Genomic DNA, 18,724 nt, shown 5'->3' on the forward strand with positions numbered 1-18,724 from the left:
TTGTAAAAATGATCTTTCTTTAAGAAATCGTCACAGGTTACAAGTTCATCTTAATGGTATAAATTTGTGTGCCACGAATGAACGCTTTCCCTGTGTTTATAAGAAGGAGTCTGGTAAATCTAAGTCTAGGAAATGGATTTCTCTAAATCCTGACCCTCTTGAACTAATCTCAAGAGGTCCTAGATTTTGTCCTCAGAGAAATCCTTCTGACGGATATATTAAACAGGTTGTGTCCCGCCCGTCTGGGATGAAAATCAACCGAAGAAAGGCAAGGAATACAAAAGGCATACATTCAGATGTGTTTACAACTCTTTCCCCAATGATCATAGTGGGATTACTTCTCACTCTGCCACCTGATTCCAGGTACCTTCATCCTTGTACCTAGCTTGGGAGCTGCAAGGATGGTAATTGAGGAATGCTCAAGTGTGTTGTATAATACTTTTGTGTTGTTTGCGTTCTTTATAGTTTCGGTCCACGAACGTTCGTGTCCTCCTCTAGTGAGTTCATAGGGTTTCCATTACAAGAGTTTCCTTCTCCTGTTTATAAACACACACACACATACACACACACACACATGATATATATATATATATATATATATATATAGTATGTTTCTTCTTCCATCCCTAACAAAAAATTATATGGAGAACTCTACAAAATCTCAAGAGATTGTGCATCTTGATATGGAGGAAGACACTCAAGAACGTGAGTCATTTCAGGAGCTGGTTCTGAAGAAGATGATTGCAAGGAAAGAGCACAACTCCTGGATGGATGAATCTATTAAGGATTTAACTCGTTTTCAGGACGATTCCAAGGTCGAGTTTGCAAACCTTCAACTGCAAATAAACCAACTCTTAGATGGTCAGGCCAGAATCCTTGCTAATCAGAATATTCTGATACGGAATCTGAAGAAGCTCATCGTGGACTGTGTCAAGGCTAGACAACTTTCTCGGGTTGTTGATCGTAAAGTGTGTGTTCTAACTCACGAACATGGAGTATCCACGGTCAAGAGAATTAGGGAAATCAATGATACCTTCTATGATGGATTCATCGAAAGGTATGAGGTTCTTAAAGAGCTTTGATTATGTCGAGTAAATCTTTTTATGAGAATTTTATTCTTGTTTTTGTTTAGAAGAATAACTCGGGTTTGTAATAGCCATTATTGTGAGTACACATAGCTATGTCCAATATTTTCATCTTCATGTTTTTAGATTTATTTATTTAAATTCTAAAGTATTTTGGAAGATGATTTTTGCAATTTTAATCTTTATGATTTTATATATTGAAAATTGTTATGGGATATGTTGTTTACGTATGTGAACCTGTAACTGTCCCATACTTGTTCAAAAGTCATCTTTATTATGTCGATATAAATGTGTTGATAAAAGATAGAATGAACTTTTGACAAACAAAAGTTAAATCCTTTTATGTCATTCTTTTGATAAAAGAAAGGATAGAACTTTTGTCTACAAGGATTAAGTCTATTATATGTCATTGTGCAAATAGCGATGAAGAATAGAATGAATCATTGTCTATTCCGCAGTATTGGTCGATCTCCGATCCACATTTTGTGTATGTACTGTGTTGCTCCATAAGTTTTCTTATGATTGAGCTTAATCAATTGAATTGATCATTCTCGTGGTTAATTTAGTTGTGTTGCTCCGTAAGGTCTCTTATGTCGAGCATGGACAATTGAATTGATCACCTTCTTGTGGTTAATTTAGTTGTGTATTCCTATTGAACTAATCATGGGTTCTCTTGTGGTTAATTCAATTGAAATTTTGGATACAAATTCATGTTTTCATGTGATTTGATTATATCCAAAGAAATCCTTCTTTTCTTGTAAAAGCAAGGTCGCCTTTGTTGTTCCTTAGGGAATGACATTTTATGGGGGACAGTTCTTTTGAACTTGTGCTTAATTTCCATATCTTTGTGGGGAGTGCGGCTGTGGAATATTTTAGGGGTTATCTTGCATCTTTATAAACTCCTTGATGAATGCATTTAGCTTCGGCTATATGATTGCATCTAAATTTGTTGGTATGTTATTCGCTTTTGGTCATGAAGTATCTCTATGAGAATTTCATCAGGATCCCACTAATTTTCATATCTTTGCCAATTTTATTGAAAAAAAGGGAGAGAATTAATGTGTAGTTCACACTACAAATACATATGGTTTACGGATCATTATGTAAGGCGGAGTGGTTTTCATATTGAGATGAAGTATTGACTAAGGGGGACTGATACGTATCACCATAGTATTGTTGTCAAAGTTGTTATATCATTGAACTTTGATGTTGTGTGATAATACTATGACACTGTATAACAATGATTGAGAGCATTTGTTTTCTCATTGTTATCGCTATGGATCTTCAACTAACGATGGTGCTAAATTTACAACCTTTGGAATCATTGGAGTACTTGGAAGCGACGAAGATTTCGAGTCATGTTGAAGATGCCAAGGAGATCAAGCATGTGGATGAGAAGCTATATTTTTATTTATTTTGTAATCCATATGTATTGATAATTTTGTCACTAAAATTGAAAAAAGGGGGAGATTGTTAGAGCATTGCTCGGTCGACCTCGCATGCGTTGCTATCTCAAGCATGTTTGTCAACGTTAGTGATCAAAACTATAAGTCTTAATTTCTAGCCTATTTATAGATGTCTCAGACTAGGACATAGATAGTGTAGTTGAGCTTAGATTTCACGGGTTCATTATTTGAAGAAGAAGAACTACTAAGGGGAGCTTGTGGAACTTCATCGAAAAAAAGTATATGGAGACTTAAACTCATCTATCACTAGGAAAGTTTATTTCTACTCTATCACCTATATTGAGACATAAGTCGTGTTTATAATATAGTTTTCTATTATACACATTTGAGATTTCGAGCTGAGTATATGTCGCTTACATATTTCTCGAAATATGTGTTGGAAAGCTTTCGCTTTAGCCATGTTCGTCTTTACTCGTGACGAAAGTCATGTTGACATTTCAATAACTTGAAAATTGCTTTGATGTTAATAGTGTATGAAAACGGCTATTGTCATCCTCTAAGAAAGTTTCAATGATTGAAATGAAGAGTTGAGATTATGTAACCATCTTTGGATATAAGCATATATAGTGTGTTTGCACATTAGTGTATAAATCCATAAACCGGGAACCAAGTGTATGCATATGTGTGTATACGAAATTGGTGAAGGAGACAGGTTAAGTATGCGTACCCGTACGCATACTGGAGGAAGTTCACGTCCGAGAATTTCTTCTTAGTTTGGGAATTAACAAGATCTTAACTAGTCACCTTAAGTATGCGTACCCGTACGCATACTGGCGGAAGTTTTCGAACCGAAAATTTCTGTTGAGTTTGGAACTTAACAAACTCAAATCCGTTTTCTTAAGTACGCATACCCGTACGCATACTTAAGCTGGTTATTTAATCAAATCGGTCAGTTCATGAACTTAAACATTTAAATTATAAGGAATGCAATCTTTGCAAACCGTGGCTATAATGTTCATGGTTGATTCAAGTGAATCAAACCAATTTTGTTTCGATTGTGTTTTCCATGCATTTGAACAACTCTTTAACTAGTTTCATTTGAGTCATTTGAACTAGTTATGGTTAAGATGAATAAAGTTGATACGAGAGTAATCATATGGCTAACCTCGGTTAACTATTTGTGAACCAACATGGTGTACGCGTTTGGGTACGGTTACATAAACCTAAATGAGGGTACATTTTATTTGTGTGTAACAAGCTAAGTTCGATCTAACGGTTGGAAGATATTAGCTTGAATCTATTCAGGTTTTTCATCTAACGATGAATATTGAATGCTTTGTTACTAGGCTAACATTGATTGCAAAACCTGATTTGAAAACCATATAAAGGAGAACTCTAGCAACTGGGAAACCTAATCTCCACACCTCCTGTGTGATACTAGTTGCATAACTAGAGTCGATTCTCTTTTAACCTTAGGTTTCTTCTCGAGACCCTGTGGGTTAACGACTTAAAAACTTCATTGGGATTGTGAAGCCAGACCGAACTACTTTTCTTGTAGTTAAGTGATCTGATCTTGTTGTTTCTATCGTACGAGTACAATTGTAAAATTGGCTTGAGATTTGTATCTCCGATAGGAAAGATAAAAAGTAATGACAAACATGTTTGTCTCATCATTTGTGATTCCACAATATCTAGTTTCTACATCATACGATTAAGATTATTGTGAGGTGATTGATAATAATATGTTGTTCTTCGGGAATATAAGACCGGTTTATCAATTGGTTCATGTTCACCTTGATTTATCAAAAGACGGAACAAAAACTCTTGGGTTTTGTTGTGGGAGACAGATTTATTCAATCCTGTAGACTTTTCTGTGTGAGACAGATTTGTTTATCAAGTCTTCGACTTTGGGTCGTAGCAACTCTTGGTTGTGGGTAAGATCAACTAAGGGAATCAAGTGCGTAGTATCCTGCTGGGATCAGAAGCGTAAGGAGCACAACCGTACCTTGAATCAGTGTGAGATTGATTAGGATTCAACTACAGTCCAGTCCGAAGTTAATTGGTAGTAGACTAGTGTCTGTAGCGGCTTAATACATTGTGGTGTTCAATCTGGACTAGGTCCCGAGGTTTTTCTGCATTTGCGGTTTCCTCGTGAACAAAATTCTAGTGTCTGTGTTATTTCTTTTCCGCATTATATTTTGTTATATAATTGGAATATCACAGGTTGTGCGTTAAGATCAATCAATTAGAATATCCAACCTTTGGTTGTTGATTTACATTGATTGACACTTGAATATTGGTCTTTGGTGCCGTTAAAGTAATTCCTCTTATATTCATTCGGGCTCGCAGATTTCTATTTGCTGATTGCGGATTGAATTAAGAGTTAGAGATATTAAACTCTTTTATATACTTTATTCTAGATTGAGTCTGACTGTCTAGTTGATTCTCTAGAAAGTGTATTGGAGTAAGTCCTCTCAGATTGCCAAACGAATTGTTGAGTGTGGTTGTTATACCCCCGCATTTTCACAGGCATATCAAGAATTTCGAGTCAAGTTTATCTTGGTAATTAGATCTCTAAATATATATGACTAAGCTTAACGAACCTTTGTTCATACTTGATAAATTTCGGTTAAGAACAATTTATTGTTCATCCTCTTAATTGTGATTCAAGAGTTATCATTTAAAAATAGCCTGGAATAGTGATATGTGTCATTGATGTTATTTGGGAATGTTTCGAACTGATTTAGTGAGAAGTATAAAACTACTGTAAATCTGGATACATGACAATATGCATACGAGTTTACATACTGGTGAAAGCTGTTATAGGTCCGGAACCGTAGTACATGTACTCAATACACGTACCGGAGTAGCTATATGTCGACTGTGACTTAATGGTACACATATCCGGTATCCATACCAAAAAAAGTCTGTGAACTCATGAACCTGGATTGGTACGCATACCTAGTATACATACGGAAAAAGAACTATTGGTTTTGAAACCGGTGTGGTATCCATTCCCAATACACAAACCGGAAAAGTTATGTAAGATCCGAAACCTGTTTTTGTCTTAAGGGTACACATACCCGGTACATGTACCATGACAAAAATAGTCACAAACAAGGTAGAGTACACGTACCTGGTACACATACTTTCCTTGTCGAATATTTTCAGATGCACATAAAATTGTATCTGTGAGATAATTAACATTTGAATAAATCTCTAAAAACACTATATAGACATGATTGATCACATTATAACCTATGTTTGTGATTCAAACTTAAAAGTCTTAAGTGTTTATGAAAATGATTAAGCTTATGCTTCAATCTGCTAGTCTCATCAACCGTCCATGAACAATGTCTTTATACACGGTTCAGTTACGGTTCATCATAACCATAGTGTATATCTTGTTGTGTTAATCTCATTTTGAAGATTCATTTAATGGTGGATATTGTTTTCTTGGTTCCATAGCTATCTTAGCTCAAACCTAAAACAACCTATACTTTGAAAGTCTATATAATGGGAACCTCAAGCAACTGGGATCTTTGAATCCGGACACTACTCTTGTGTGTCCTAGTTGTAAACTAGATACATTTTGTTCCCAAAACCCTTCTAGGGTTTAGCAACTAAAAATACTTCATAGGGATTCGTGAAACCAGATTCAACTATCTTTTATCTTGGTAGTTCATCTATCCCGATCTTGTTTGATTGACGTTGAACTGCTCACTCGAACAAGATAGATATAAATCACAAAGTTCTCTTCGTCTCAGACTTTGTGATTCCACAGGTTTAATACTTGTGAGGTGAATAATAATCTAGTCTGCTCTTTGGGAAGCATAAGTTCGGATTTTGAGGTTAGCTAAACTTTGTTTATTGCTATCGATTTCCAGTCTCTCCTTGATATACGATAAAAAAAGAAATCACCATATAGGCTTATCTATGGGAGGCAGATTGGTTTAAAGTCTTCAATTGAGTTGAAGCAACTCTTAGGATGTAAAGGACGTCAACTAAGGGAATCATTTTCCCAGAGTCCTGTTGGGATTCAAGAGGCATAAGGAGCGACACTGTAACTGAATTGATGTAAGGGTTTAATTCGGTCTCAACTACATTCCAGTCAGAAGTTTATTGGTAGTAGGCTAGTGTCTGTAGCGGTTTAATACAATTTGGTGTTCAAATATGAACTAGGTCCCGGGGGTTTTCTGCATTTGCGGTTTGCTCGTTAACAAAATTTCTGGTGTATGTGTTATTTCTCTTTTCGCATGATATTGTTTATCTTTTATAATGGAAATATCTAAGTTGTACGTAAATCAATCATAGTAGATACATCCATCCTTGTTTGTTGGATACGACTTGATTGATTCTTGGATATTGATTTTTAAGATCGTCTAAGTACTCTCACACGTAGTCGGTTTCAAAGACTTGGTTTTGTAAACTTTATGATTATGAGAGAAAGAGATATAACTCTAAATATTATTCCTTGGTTGAGATTCATTAAGTCGAACTCTCGGAATTGTATTTAAGTTTGTCCATACAGGTTGCCTAAGAAAAAGTTGGTGGTGTATTTTGGTATCCCCACATTTTCAAGTTGGCTTTAGTAATCAAATCAAGTGAATCCGATTTTTGGAATTAAACTTAACAACCAAACTTGGCATACCAACGCTTGGTGGGTTTAACCGAGCAATGCTCTAACAATCTGATTGTTGCTCCTTGCTAACTATTTCAGTTTTACCAACATTAGGCTGTGAAGGTTCTATATCATATGGTGAATCAAAAGGTTTGTGCAGTTGATTCCATGACAAAAATTTTTTTCTCATTTGAAATATTTCTTCATTGAGGTTTTTAGTTTTGCCACCAAATTCTTAGGTTATAACCCCCTACTTCTTCATTCTGAAATTTGGGTTCAAAAAATTGGTTTTCATCAATTTAATAATAATAATATGTAATAAGTAATGTCATAAATTAACATTAATTTAAATAAAATTACAACTATTTAAATGGAGGGAGTGGGAGTGTTACAACTGTTTGAGTGGGGGAGTGGGGGAATCCGAACGATTTAGTCTCTTTAAAGTCTGGTACTTTCAAGTTGAAAGAACAAACATACATACTAGAAATCTCATCTTCCTACTCGAGTACAAGGACAAACTCGTTTGTTCAAAAAAGAATCAGGGCCGAAATACAATCTCACCCAACGCTCTAAATCAATCAAGATAATTTCTGTTTAAGCTTCAAATGAATCAACAACTAGGGAGTTTGGATTCACAAGTTCTAAATATTCAGTTGTCTCTTTTAACTTTGTTGATCAGTTAAAATAAGGGTTAGCCTAACTGGGCAAATTTAACATTTGAATAATTTTTTAAAAATCATGTGAGTTTTGAAAAGGAGAGTACCAAGTACACCACCAACTTTTTTCGTTCGGCAACCTGTATGGACAAAACCTAATGATATTACAAGTAAACCTACTTAAATATCATTGAAAATATGCATATAAAGTTTATATTACTTTCTGTAGACAATCAAAAAGTCAAGACAGTGAAGTCTGTGAACCTGATTGTATAAAAGAGTACTTAGACGATCTCAAAAATTAATATCCAAGATCAATCCAGTCGTATCTAAATTACCGAATCTGAATTCCGCCAAGTATGAAACTTGTTATCAATCTTTCAAGATACGAATTCTAAAAAAACAAGTCTCGTAATTGATCACAATTAATATGGACTTATCTACTAAAATTGATTACGCAGTACTTGTGTTATTCCTATTAGAAAGATAAAACAATATAATGCAGAAAGGGAAAAACACGAGACACCAGAAGTTTTGTTAACGAGGAAAACTGCAACTGAAGAAAATCCTCGGGAGCTCGTCCAGATTTGAACATCGAACTGTATTAAGCCGCTACAGACACTAACCTACTATCATACTTAGGACTGGAATGTAGTTGAGACAGAATTCACCCTCTAAGCAATTCAGTTATAGTCATGATCCTTACGTCTCTTGAACCCGCAAGGCTCTACGCAATTGATTCCCCAATCTGACGTTCTTTATAACCTAAGCGAACACTTTTGATACCAATCTGCCTCTAACAAATAATCTTATTTGATTTCCCTTTAGATCAAATATATCAAGGCGTGAAAATCTTTTTGCAATAGACAAAGCTAGCAAACATCACAATTCTGGAACACTTACACTCAATTAGCTGAGAATCCAAGATTATTAATCATCTCTCAAGAATAATCTTAAACCGATCAATAAATAAGAGTTTTAAATGTCTATCTTGAGGAATCATAGAGTCTGAGACAAAAACACTTTGTGATTTCTACGTGTCTCGTTCCTGAAAGAGATTACTAAAACCTCGATAACAGAAAGAACAAAATCAGGATGTACGAACTATCAAGGTAAAGATAGTCGGACCTGGATACACTAATCCCTAAGTGAAGTCTAGTCGTAGACCTAATTATATATATGAAGCTCTAAACTTGTTGGTTGTCTCAGCGAAGACATACCATGGAATTCCTTGGAGAAGCAGAGAACCCATAATTTTGCAACCTATCAACTCGTTCCATCCCCCCAATGTTTGACATAGTTTTACTTGAAGCGCCTCCAAAACTTCCAATGACTCTATATCATGGAAAAACATTTGTTTATAAGCATGGCAATATAAGTAAATTGCTTACAAAAAGGGTATCAACAGAAACTAAAAAACATCAATAAAAATCGACAACATTCCTGCTAACCTCGGTGAAGCAATTCAATAAACACTTACAAGTGGAAAAAATCACAGATTTTACTTTAATCACCAATTAAACTTAGGAAATCTACTATTTGTAGAGATTGAGAGGTGGGTTTTCAACAATTTACAAGTGCATAAGACTAACAAGGAGATTGAAGAACTGCTCTCCCACCATTACTCCTACTTTCACTGCAAATTTTATACTCCCCCGTCCCATAAATAGATGAGCTATATATTTTTAAATTTTCTTCCACTAAGAGTTGACCTATATCATTAAACAACGGATAATTCTAAAACTACCATTTAATTAATTATTATTAGTATAAGAAATATGTATAATTTGATAGTCACTTTTACTCTCTTAAAGTGCTTTTCAATGGTATATAAAGTTTACGAATATCCGTGATATAATTTGAGAGATAAATTATTTCTAAATTTTATCAGTTATTATCCATAAGGATATAATTGTAGTAAATATTTTCTTTTTCCTCCCTAACTTAAGAACCGTGCAAACTTAAACTACGTCACCTATTTGTGGGATGAGGGTGGGAGTACTTTCTTTTTTCCTGTTGTCTCCCGTGTAAAACCCCATAGCTCAGTTTGGCTCACTTTAATCAATGCTAAGATAATGCTGGCATGTACTGCAATTTTCCACCTGGGCTACCCACGCCAGCCCGGGATACGATATGGTCGGGCCACATCGTTTAAGTATGTGGCCCCTCTTTGTTTATTTACACGTATGTTAAATTAGTTTTAAACAAAAAAGAACTCCTACTTTTTCTCTAAAAAGACAAAAAAAGTTAGTTCTCTAAAAAGTAACCCCCTCTAAATTCCCCGAAATAACAAGAAAACTAACACTTTTGAAGACGTGTCAAACAAATAAGACGGGCCACATACTCAAACGATGTGGCCCGACCACATCGTAGCCGCTCCGCACGCCAGCTTGCCAAATAGGAAGGCGTGCAAATAGCTTGCAAGTAACAAATGATGTAACATTTTACCACAAAATGACAACATCTAAAGGTAACTTTACATACACTTCCAAGTTCCAACAAATACCCTTACTTACATTTTTCTGGTTGGTTAATATACATTTTACCGAGGGTAAAAATGGAAACAATCTTTTATTCTAACTGATCCAACTAACTAATTTTCATATCATGTGTATATCGAGTTAAACTCGGGACTCATGATCTACCCTTTACGATCATTTCTCTGTAGTACTACTGCTGAGTCTACAAAATTGTACTACATGACTTAGGTTTATATATGGAAACATTGTTTCACAAAGTACTACAATCATTTCTTCTGTTTTGAGTTTTTAGATTGAATTCTGAAAACCCATTTGCAAAAAAAAATTTAAAACCCTAGGTTAGTGTTGGATTTGGAGGTATGGTTATGGAGTCAGAGATGAAAGAAATTGAAAGGGAAGAAGGAAGGCAACAACAAGAACAAGATATGTCAAGAAAAATACCACCATGGAAGAAACAAATAACAATAAGAGGATTATTTGCAAGTTTTATAATTGGTGTTATATACAGCGTGATAGTAACAAAGTTAAGTTTGACAACAGGACTTGTTCCTAATCTGAATGTGTCTGCTGCTCTTCTTGCATTTGTTGTTATCAAGTCATGGACTAAATTGCTGCATAAAGCTGGTTATGTCTGTACTCCATTTACTAAACAGGAGAATACAGTCATTCAAACTTGTGCTGTTGCTTGTTATACCATTTGTTTTGGAGGTAATTAAGCTTACCACTCTGCCTCTCTAGTGTCGTGTTTGTGCTTTTTTCATTTTTTAATATGTTTTGGTGGTTTGTAGGTGGATTTGGGTCTTTCTTATTGGGATTGAACAAGAGAACATATGAACAAGCAGGGATTGATACTCCAGGAAATGCTCCAGGGAGCTATAAGGAACCAGGAATTGCATGGATGATGGCATTTCTTTTTGTTACAAGTTTTGTTGGGCTTTTAGCTTTGGTTCCTCTCAGAAAGGTATATTATGGCAATCACTTTATAAGTCTAAATGCTGGTTGTTTTGAATCTATTAAGAGTTATTGTTCTTTATTATTAGAGTGCTGTCATTCTTTTCTCAATCTTTTAAAATTCACTTCATGAGCTAAATTGTATATGCAGACAGATTAGCTAATTTACTTTAGAAGTCCCCAACGTCCCCAAATCTGATTGACTAGTTTACTGCATTTACCTAGTTGTCTTGTTTACTGCATTTGCCCAGTTTATTTTTGCAAACAGTTCCTGTTTGATTGTGTCAGTATGAACTTTTGAATCAAGCTTTCTTCTTGTTCTTAGACTCTTTAGTAGGAATTAGTCTAATTCACAATCAATTACGGGTGCATGAGTGGCTCTGTACACTATAATTTTGGGGCAATTAAGATATTTTTTCCTAATTGATGAACCTCTGTTGTGTTTGTGTAGATAATGATAATAGACTACAAGTTATCGTATCCGAGTGGCACTGCTACTGCTGTTCTTATCAATGGTTTTCACACACCTGAAGGAGATAAGGACGCCAAGTACTATTCCTCGGTTCCTTTACCTCTTTTTTACTGGTTTTCTACCTTGAAAATAAGTCTGATTAATTGCCTTTTTGTTATCTATGCAGGAAGCAGGTTAGAGGATTCACAAAGTTCTTCTCGTATAGTTTCTTATGGGGTTTCTTCCAATGGTTCTATTCAGGTGGAGACCAATGTGGATTCGTCCAATTTCCTACTTTCGGGTTGAAAGCTTGGAAGCAAACGTGTGTGTTCTTTCTCAGTGGGGCACTTCCGCTCATTTTATAATCCTAGCTGTTTTCTCTTTGTTTGACATCTTTGTGACTTTTGTGTCTTTACAATCTTGCAGATTTTTCTTCGATTTCAGCATGACTTATGTTGGAGCAGGGATGATTTGTTCGCATATTGTTAACTTGTCTTTGCTTTTGGGAGCCATTCTTTCATGGGGGGTAATGTGACCATTGATACATGACCGGAAAGGAGAATGGTACGGGGCAAAACTGTCAGAAGGTAGCATGAAGAGCTTGAGTGGTTATAAGGTCTCTTCACCGTTCCACATTTCTGATACTGTCATTAATTTGCTCAAAATGGCTTCTTATCTTTGTATATGCATTATTTTGAACACACATGCTCACAAATTTGCAGGTTTTTATATCAATTGCGCTAATTCTAGGAGATGGTCTCTACAATATTGGGAAGATATTGTACTGTACTGCTAGAAGTGTTCAGGCTAAACTTAGAGAGAGGAATGCAGGTAAAAGAGAAACTGATCATGTTTACTATGAATGTATATTCAATCCCCCTACTCAATATAAGTGGGAGAATCTGACTTATACATTGTATGATTTTCTTCAGTTGCAGATGAGGCAATTCAACCACCTCTTGAGGATCTTCAACGAAATGAACTCTTCATGAGGGAAAGTATTCCCATATGGCTTGCATGTGTTGGATACGGTCTTTTCTCCATTGTTTCCATCATTGTGATCCCGCTCATGTTCCCTCAGCTTAAATGGTACTACGTGGTTGTAGCCTACCTCCTTGCTCCATCTTTAGGGTTCTGTAATGCATATGGCGCGGGTCTAACTGACATGAACATGGCCTATAACTACGGGAAAGTGGCTATGTTTGTGATAGCTGCCATCTCAGGGAAGGAAAACGGTGTAGTTGCAGGACTCGTAGGTTGTGGCCTTATTAAATCGATTGTTTCCATCTCTTCGGATCTTATGCATGATTTCAAAGCTGGTCACCTCACACTGACATCCCCTCGTTCCATGCTTTTAAGCGAAGCTATTGGGACAGCAATGGGCTGTGTGGTAGCTCCTTTAACATTCTTTCTTTTCTACAAAGCCTTTGATGTGGGAAATCCCGCAGGGGAATACAAAGCTCCCTATGCTCTAGTTTATCGGAATATGGCAATTCTCGGGGTAGAAGGCTTCTCTGCATTGCCTCGCCATTGTCTGAAAATGTGTTACGGGTTCTTTTCATTTGCAGTTGCTGCTAATTTGTTGAGAGACCTTACCCCTTCAAAGGTCGGAAACTGGGTTCCTCTGCCTATGGCTATGGCGGTTCCGTTTCTCAATGGTGCAAGTTTTGCGATTGATATGTGTGTTGGGAGCTTGGTTGTGTTTGTTTGGCACAAACTGGACAAGAAGAAAGCTACCTTGTTGATTCCTGCAGTTGCTTCTGGTTTAATCTGCGGAGATGGTTTATGGATTCTCCCTTCATCTATTCTTGCTCTAGCTAAGTTAAAGCCTCCCATGTGCATGCAATTTGTGTCCACTTAACCAGAAAAAGCTATGAAAAGAAAGTTGAAGACAATGAGATTGGCTAGAAGAAGGTTCAGTTCGAAATGGGCACATCTGAAAGTGTCAGCTGCCAACATTTTCCAAATAAAATGATGTATTTAGTTTTTTTTTTTTAGTTTTTCTTGTTAGGGTAAAAAAGCAAATGTAGTTTAGCATAGTTAGTCATAAACAAATTCATTCATTCTTTTGGCAGATCATAAAGTAAGAACTGTCACATTACATGTTGTGGAACGAGTTACATGCGAAATTCATTAAATACGGAGTGTTTCATTTTTGAGATTTGAGATTCCAGTGTGTTGTTTCTTTGTGCCCTCAGATTTGATATTGTGATGGCTGTGAACAATGGTGAAGGACGTTTATCAGATTTGAAATGGAGTAATATTGAATTCTAATGATTTACAGGTGACTCCAGAAGGAGCAATGACAATTGAATTCAAATACTGATAATGCACTCACCAGCCCCCAGAATCAACACTATTCTTTGATGCCAAGTTCTTTTGCTCGATTCTCTGGAGGCTATCCTCGCCATAAAACCACATGATATATGCAAAATCAGCAAAATAACCAATTCCATGAACTTCGATCCCATACACTGGAAAGGTAAGACTACCCTTGCATGAATTATAGGTTCAAGACTGAACTTGACCTTAGGGTAGATGCAAGGTCTTTATGCTTGGGAATTGGCATGGGCTTCACAGCTGCTGGCATTAGGCCCGCTCTACATTCATTATTTGATTGGACTCACTTTTCTTGCAATTTTTAAGCCTTCTTTTGATTTCATTTACTCATTTAGTTTGTATATCTTATCTACTAGTTACTGGTAGGTTTGGATTTATCTCTAATCTTTCTTTTGCTTAGACAAGTTGCGATTTCTAGGTGAGCTTGCTTGATTCAAATCAATCTAGTTAAACACTATTTTAAATGCTAACACAATGAGAAGATAAAATAATTATCACGTTGACATCTTATAAAGAACCAAAAGAAAAAAAAAAACTTCTAATTAATAATTTTCATTCGAGCCCTATGATTTGAACTCAAGTCACTGGTATCATCTCCCAGATAACTCTACCACTACATTACAGTGTGATGTTGGCCTGAAAATATTAAAAATAAAAGTTAGGAGATCGAGTGGAAGTCGTAAGCAAGAAACAAAAACTACAAACTTTTCGTCCAAATATCTCCAAGTAATACTCGCTAGAAACAATAAAGGCAAATGTCTGATAACTGTATTAATCAGGAGCTTGATCCATTGTAATTCGAAGACTGGATTCGAATCTTACAAATAAGACTGAGACACCAAAGAATCTTGATCTGCGAGATTCAAAAACATTGGAGGCCATTCCAATCAGAAGTACTTTTCGTATATAAACTGACAACCAATTCAATTCAAGAGCTATAATAACCGTTGGAATTCAAGATGGACCCCAAAATGCAATAATAGAGCATAATAGAAGTCACGTCTCTTTCTCTCCAACATATTGGGAGGGACATATGTGTACTTGTATGTGCATTATCACCATCCCTACTACTATTTACACATACAGCCACCTATGGATTTGCCTGTCGAACTTATATGAAATCCTTCGTTGGGACTTGGGAGGAGATGTATTAAAGATGTCTGTATAGTATCATATCCTGCACAGGGTCTTGTTTGTTGTAACTAAGTATGTATCTAGAATTAGTATGTATCTAGAATTAGTCTCCCTGTTTTATAGCTCTACTTGCTAAGTCTCCCTAGTTATTTGCTTGACTAGCTATGTATTTGGATCTCTGTAACTTCCTGTATTGTTATCACTATAAATACATTCAATAAAGTGAAACTCGACACTGTTGTGCGAGAAACTCAAAACCTGTTTTACCCAATTTCTTTATGGTAATCTAGAGCTAGGATAGATTTTTTTTCCTGCAACATCATCATCATGACCAACTGAGGCGATAAATCTAACCCTTCCCCTGTCATTCTCGACAAGGATACTGGTTTATCTCCTACCAGTCCTTATTACGTGCATCCCTCTGATAATCCGACGTCCGTCATCTACACCCTTCTACTCACCAGTGAAAACTATTGCACATGGGGAAGAGGCATGTTGAAGGCACTCAGTGCGAAAGGAAAATCTGGGTATATTGATGGCACGGTAAAGAAGCCGACTAATACAACAGATCTCGCTCACTGGACGAGATGTGATGACTTAGTCGGTAGCTGGATCTCTAATTCCGTGGATCCAGAAATCCGTTCAAACACTCAGAACTTCCCGTCGGCACATGAACAATGGTTAAAATCTCGTTTTTCTCACCATAATGCGTCGAAGTTATATGCTATAAAACAATCTATTGCTTTATTGAAACAAGAAAATCTGAGTGTTGCCATGTATTATACTCGGCTCAAATCACTCTGGGATCGGTTAGATGCTTTTCGACCCATTGAACCTTGTATATGCGGAGCAGGTAAGAACTATATGAGTCATCACAGTCAGGATCGCTCCATGGAGTTTTGCAGGGTTTGCATGATAGATTTTCTTCTCTGCGTAGTCAAATTCTTCTTATGGAACCCATGTCATCGCCTGCGAAGATCTATAACCATGTCAGGTAGGAAGAAGAACAGCAGGGACTCAATTCTTCTTCCATTCCTTTTGTGGATTCTGCTACCCTGAATATCTCTCGCAGTTTTGATTCTCGTCAGTCAAGGTCTTCTCAAAACCCTGGAAACAACAAACGACAACGGCCTTTCTGTGTCCACTGTAATAAACACGGTCACACTAAGCAGACTTGTTGGAAGCTTAACGGGTACCCAAAAGACTTGACCAAGCCAAGGGATTCAGAGTCTCCTGTGATTGCTGCTATCACTCAACCTCCAACTGCTGCACCGGCTATAAGCGCTGCCCAATATGCACGCTTGTTAACTCTTCTTGAAATTGATAATGATTGCACTGATGTAGCACCATATGCCAATTTTGATGGTGTTTGAGGGTGAAAACGGTTTCTGCTGATTTTGGTAATTTCGGGTGTGTGTGGGTGAGAATCGAATTTAAACCCTAAACAATGTACTGCAAGGGAGTACTTTAGATTCGAGAGATCAATCTGTAAAAATCCGGCCTAAACCAAGAAATGGCCGTTCCCGACTTGATTCGGTCACAAAGTGAAGGAGAAGGGTTGGTTTTGAGGAGGGAAGCGAAGAAAGTGTTGAGACCAGAATAGTTGATTCTGGAAGAGTAGTTGTTTTCTACGACTTGTATCAGAAAGTGTGAAGCTAACAGATTGAAAGCTAGAAAATGTTTTCTGAGTGTTGTATCTCCTGACCTGAACTTGTTGTTCGATAGAAATAGGTAATGCCTATTTATACAAGTCGAAGTGAAACGTACTCTGGTCTCATTAAGAAATGGAAAACAGGTGAGTAAATGGGAGGAGGTGGTAACCAATAACGCCTGAAATTGATGTTCCATAAAAGAAAGCGTTTCACCATTACTTCCTGTATTTACTAACCGCCTCATCCTTATGATACTTTCTTATAACGGGCGTAGTGTATGCCGCACGTTGTAAACCGCCAAACCAATACCCAATGAGCATCCCCCAGTTTGTGACACGCGTTGATGTCTCGAGTGTTTTCATGGAAAACATGTAGCATGTTGTTGTCGTCTGGCAAGTCGATCTTGGGAGACTTGCCGGCCCGGTGACCTTCGACGGTCGAGATTTTGCATCTTAAGAGGAAAGGTAGCCGTTGATTATTGCAACCCTTCGTTTGGTAGCTAGTGGCATGAAACATGCTCGGTATGGCTTTACTATGGCCTGGTTTAGGCGCGGCCAAAAGTTAGGGTTTTGGCTTTGTTTAGGCGCGACCAAACTAGGGCCAAAAGTTGCCATGCGTTAGCTGGTAACCTTGGACGGCTAAGATCTGCATCTTAGATGAGAAGGTGGTCGTTGATCGTTGCAGACCTTCGTTTTGGCATCCGCATAGGGAAGGCCGGTATGGCGTGGCGCGACAAGGTGGTTGGCATGCCATTGGCACATGTGGCATGGCATGCCTTGGCACGGTTTGGCGCGGCCAAAACTAGGGTTAAGGGCCAAAGGTTACCGTGCGTTGTTTGGAAACCTTGGACGGCTAGGATTTGCATATAGGATTGAAGGGTGGTCGTTGATCGTCGCACGCCTTCGTTTTGGTATCCGCATAGGGAAGGCTGGCATGGTATGGCACGACAAAGTGTTTGGCATGCCATTAGCACATGTGGAATGGCATGCCTTGGCGCGGTTTGGCGTGGCCAAAACTAGGGTTTTGGGCCAAAGGTTACCATGCGTTGTGTGGCGACCTTGGACGGCTAGGATTTGCATCTAGGATTAAAGGGTGGTCGTTGATCGTCGCACGCCTTCGTTTTGGTAGCCGCATAGGGAAGGCTGGCATGGTATGGCACGACAAGGTGGTTGGCATGCCATTGGCACATGTCGCATGGCATGCCCTGGCGCGGTTTGGCGTGGCCAAAACTAGGGTTTTGGGCCAAAGGTACCATGCGTTGTCTGGCGACCTTGTACGGCTAGGATTTGCATCTTGGATTGAAGGGTGGTCATTGATTGTCGCACGCCTTCGTTTTGGTAGGAGCATAGGGAAGGACGACATGGTAAGGCCAAGGCAAATGGCACGGACGGCTTGGCATAGTGGGGCCAAGGGTTTGGACGGCTTGGCATGGTGGGGCCGAGGCAGAATGGTGCGAACGGCTCGGCATAGTGGGGCCAAGGCAGAATGGTGCGGACGACTTGGCATAGTGGGGCCAAGGCAGAATGGTGCGGGCGGCTTCGCATAGTGGGGCCAAGGCAGAATGATGTGGATGGCTTGGCATAGTGGGGCCAAGGGTTTGGACGGCTTGGCATGGTAGGGCCAAGGAAAGGTGCGGTTGGCTTGGCATGGTGGGGCCAAGGGTTTGGCATGCCCTTGGCGCATCGTGCGGCCATCATGGCTAGGGCCAAGGGTTTGGCATGCCATTGGCACATGGTGCGGTTAGCATGGCTGGCATGCCTTGGCGCGGTAAACGTGGCTGGCATGGTTTGCCATTGGCATAGTGGTGCGGTTGGCACGGTTGGCATTCCTTGGCGCGAAGATGTGACTGGCATGGTTTGCCATTGGCACAGTGGTGCGGCTGGCATGGTTGGCATGCCTTGGCGCGAAGATGTGGATGGCATGGTTTGCCCATTGGCACAGTGGTGCG

General features: G+C 38.2%; 1 pseudogene; it reads left to right on the plus strand.

Moving 5' to 3' along the window:
* The first annotated feature begins 10,449 nt into the window (after positions 1–10,449).
* LOC113273764 lies at positions 10,450–13,654 on the plus strand (annotated as a pseudogene).
* Positions 13,655–18,724: the final 5,070 nt, after the last annotated feature.

The sequence above is a fragment of the Papaver somniferum genome, chromosome 4 (assembly GCF_003573695.1).
Source record: "Papaver somniferum cultivar HN1 chromosome 4, ASM357369v1, whole genome shotgun sequence".
NCBI classification, from domain to species: domain Eukaryota; kingdom Viridiplantae; phylum Streptophyta; class Magnoliopsida; order Ranunculales; family Papaveraceae; genus Papaver; species Papaver somniferum.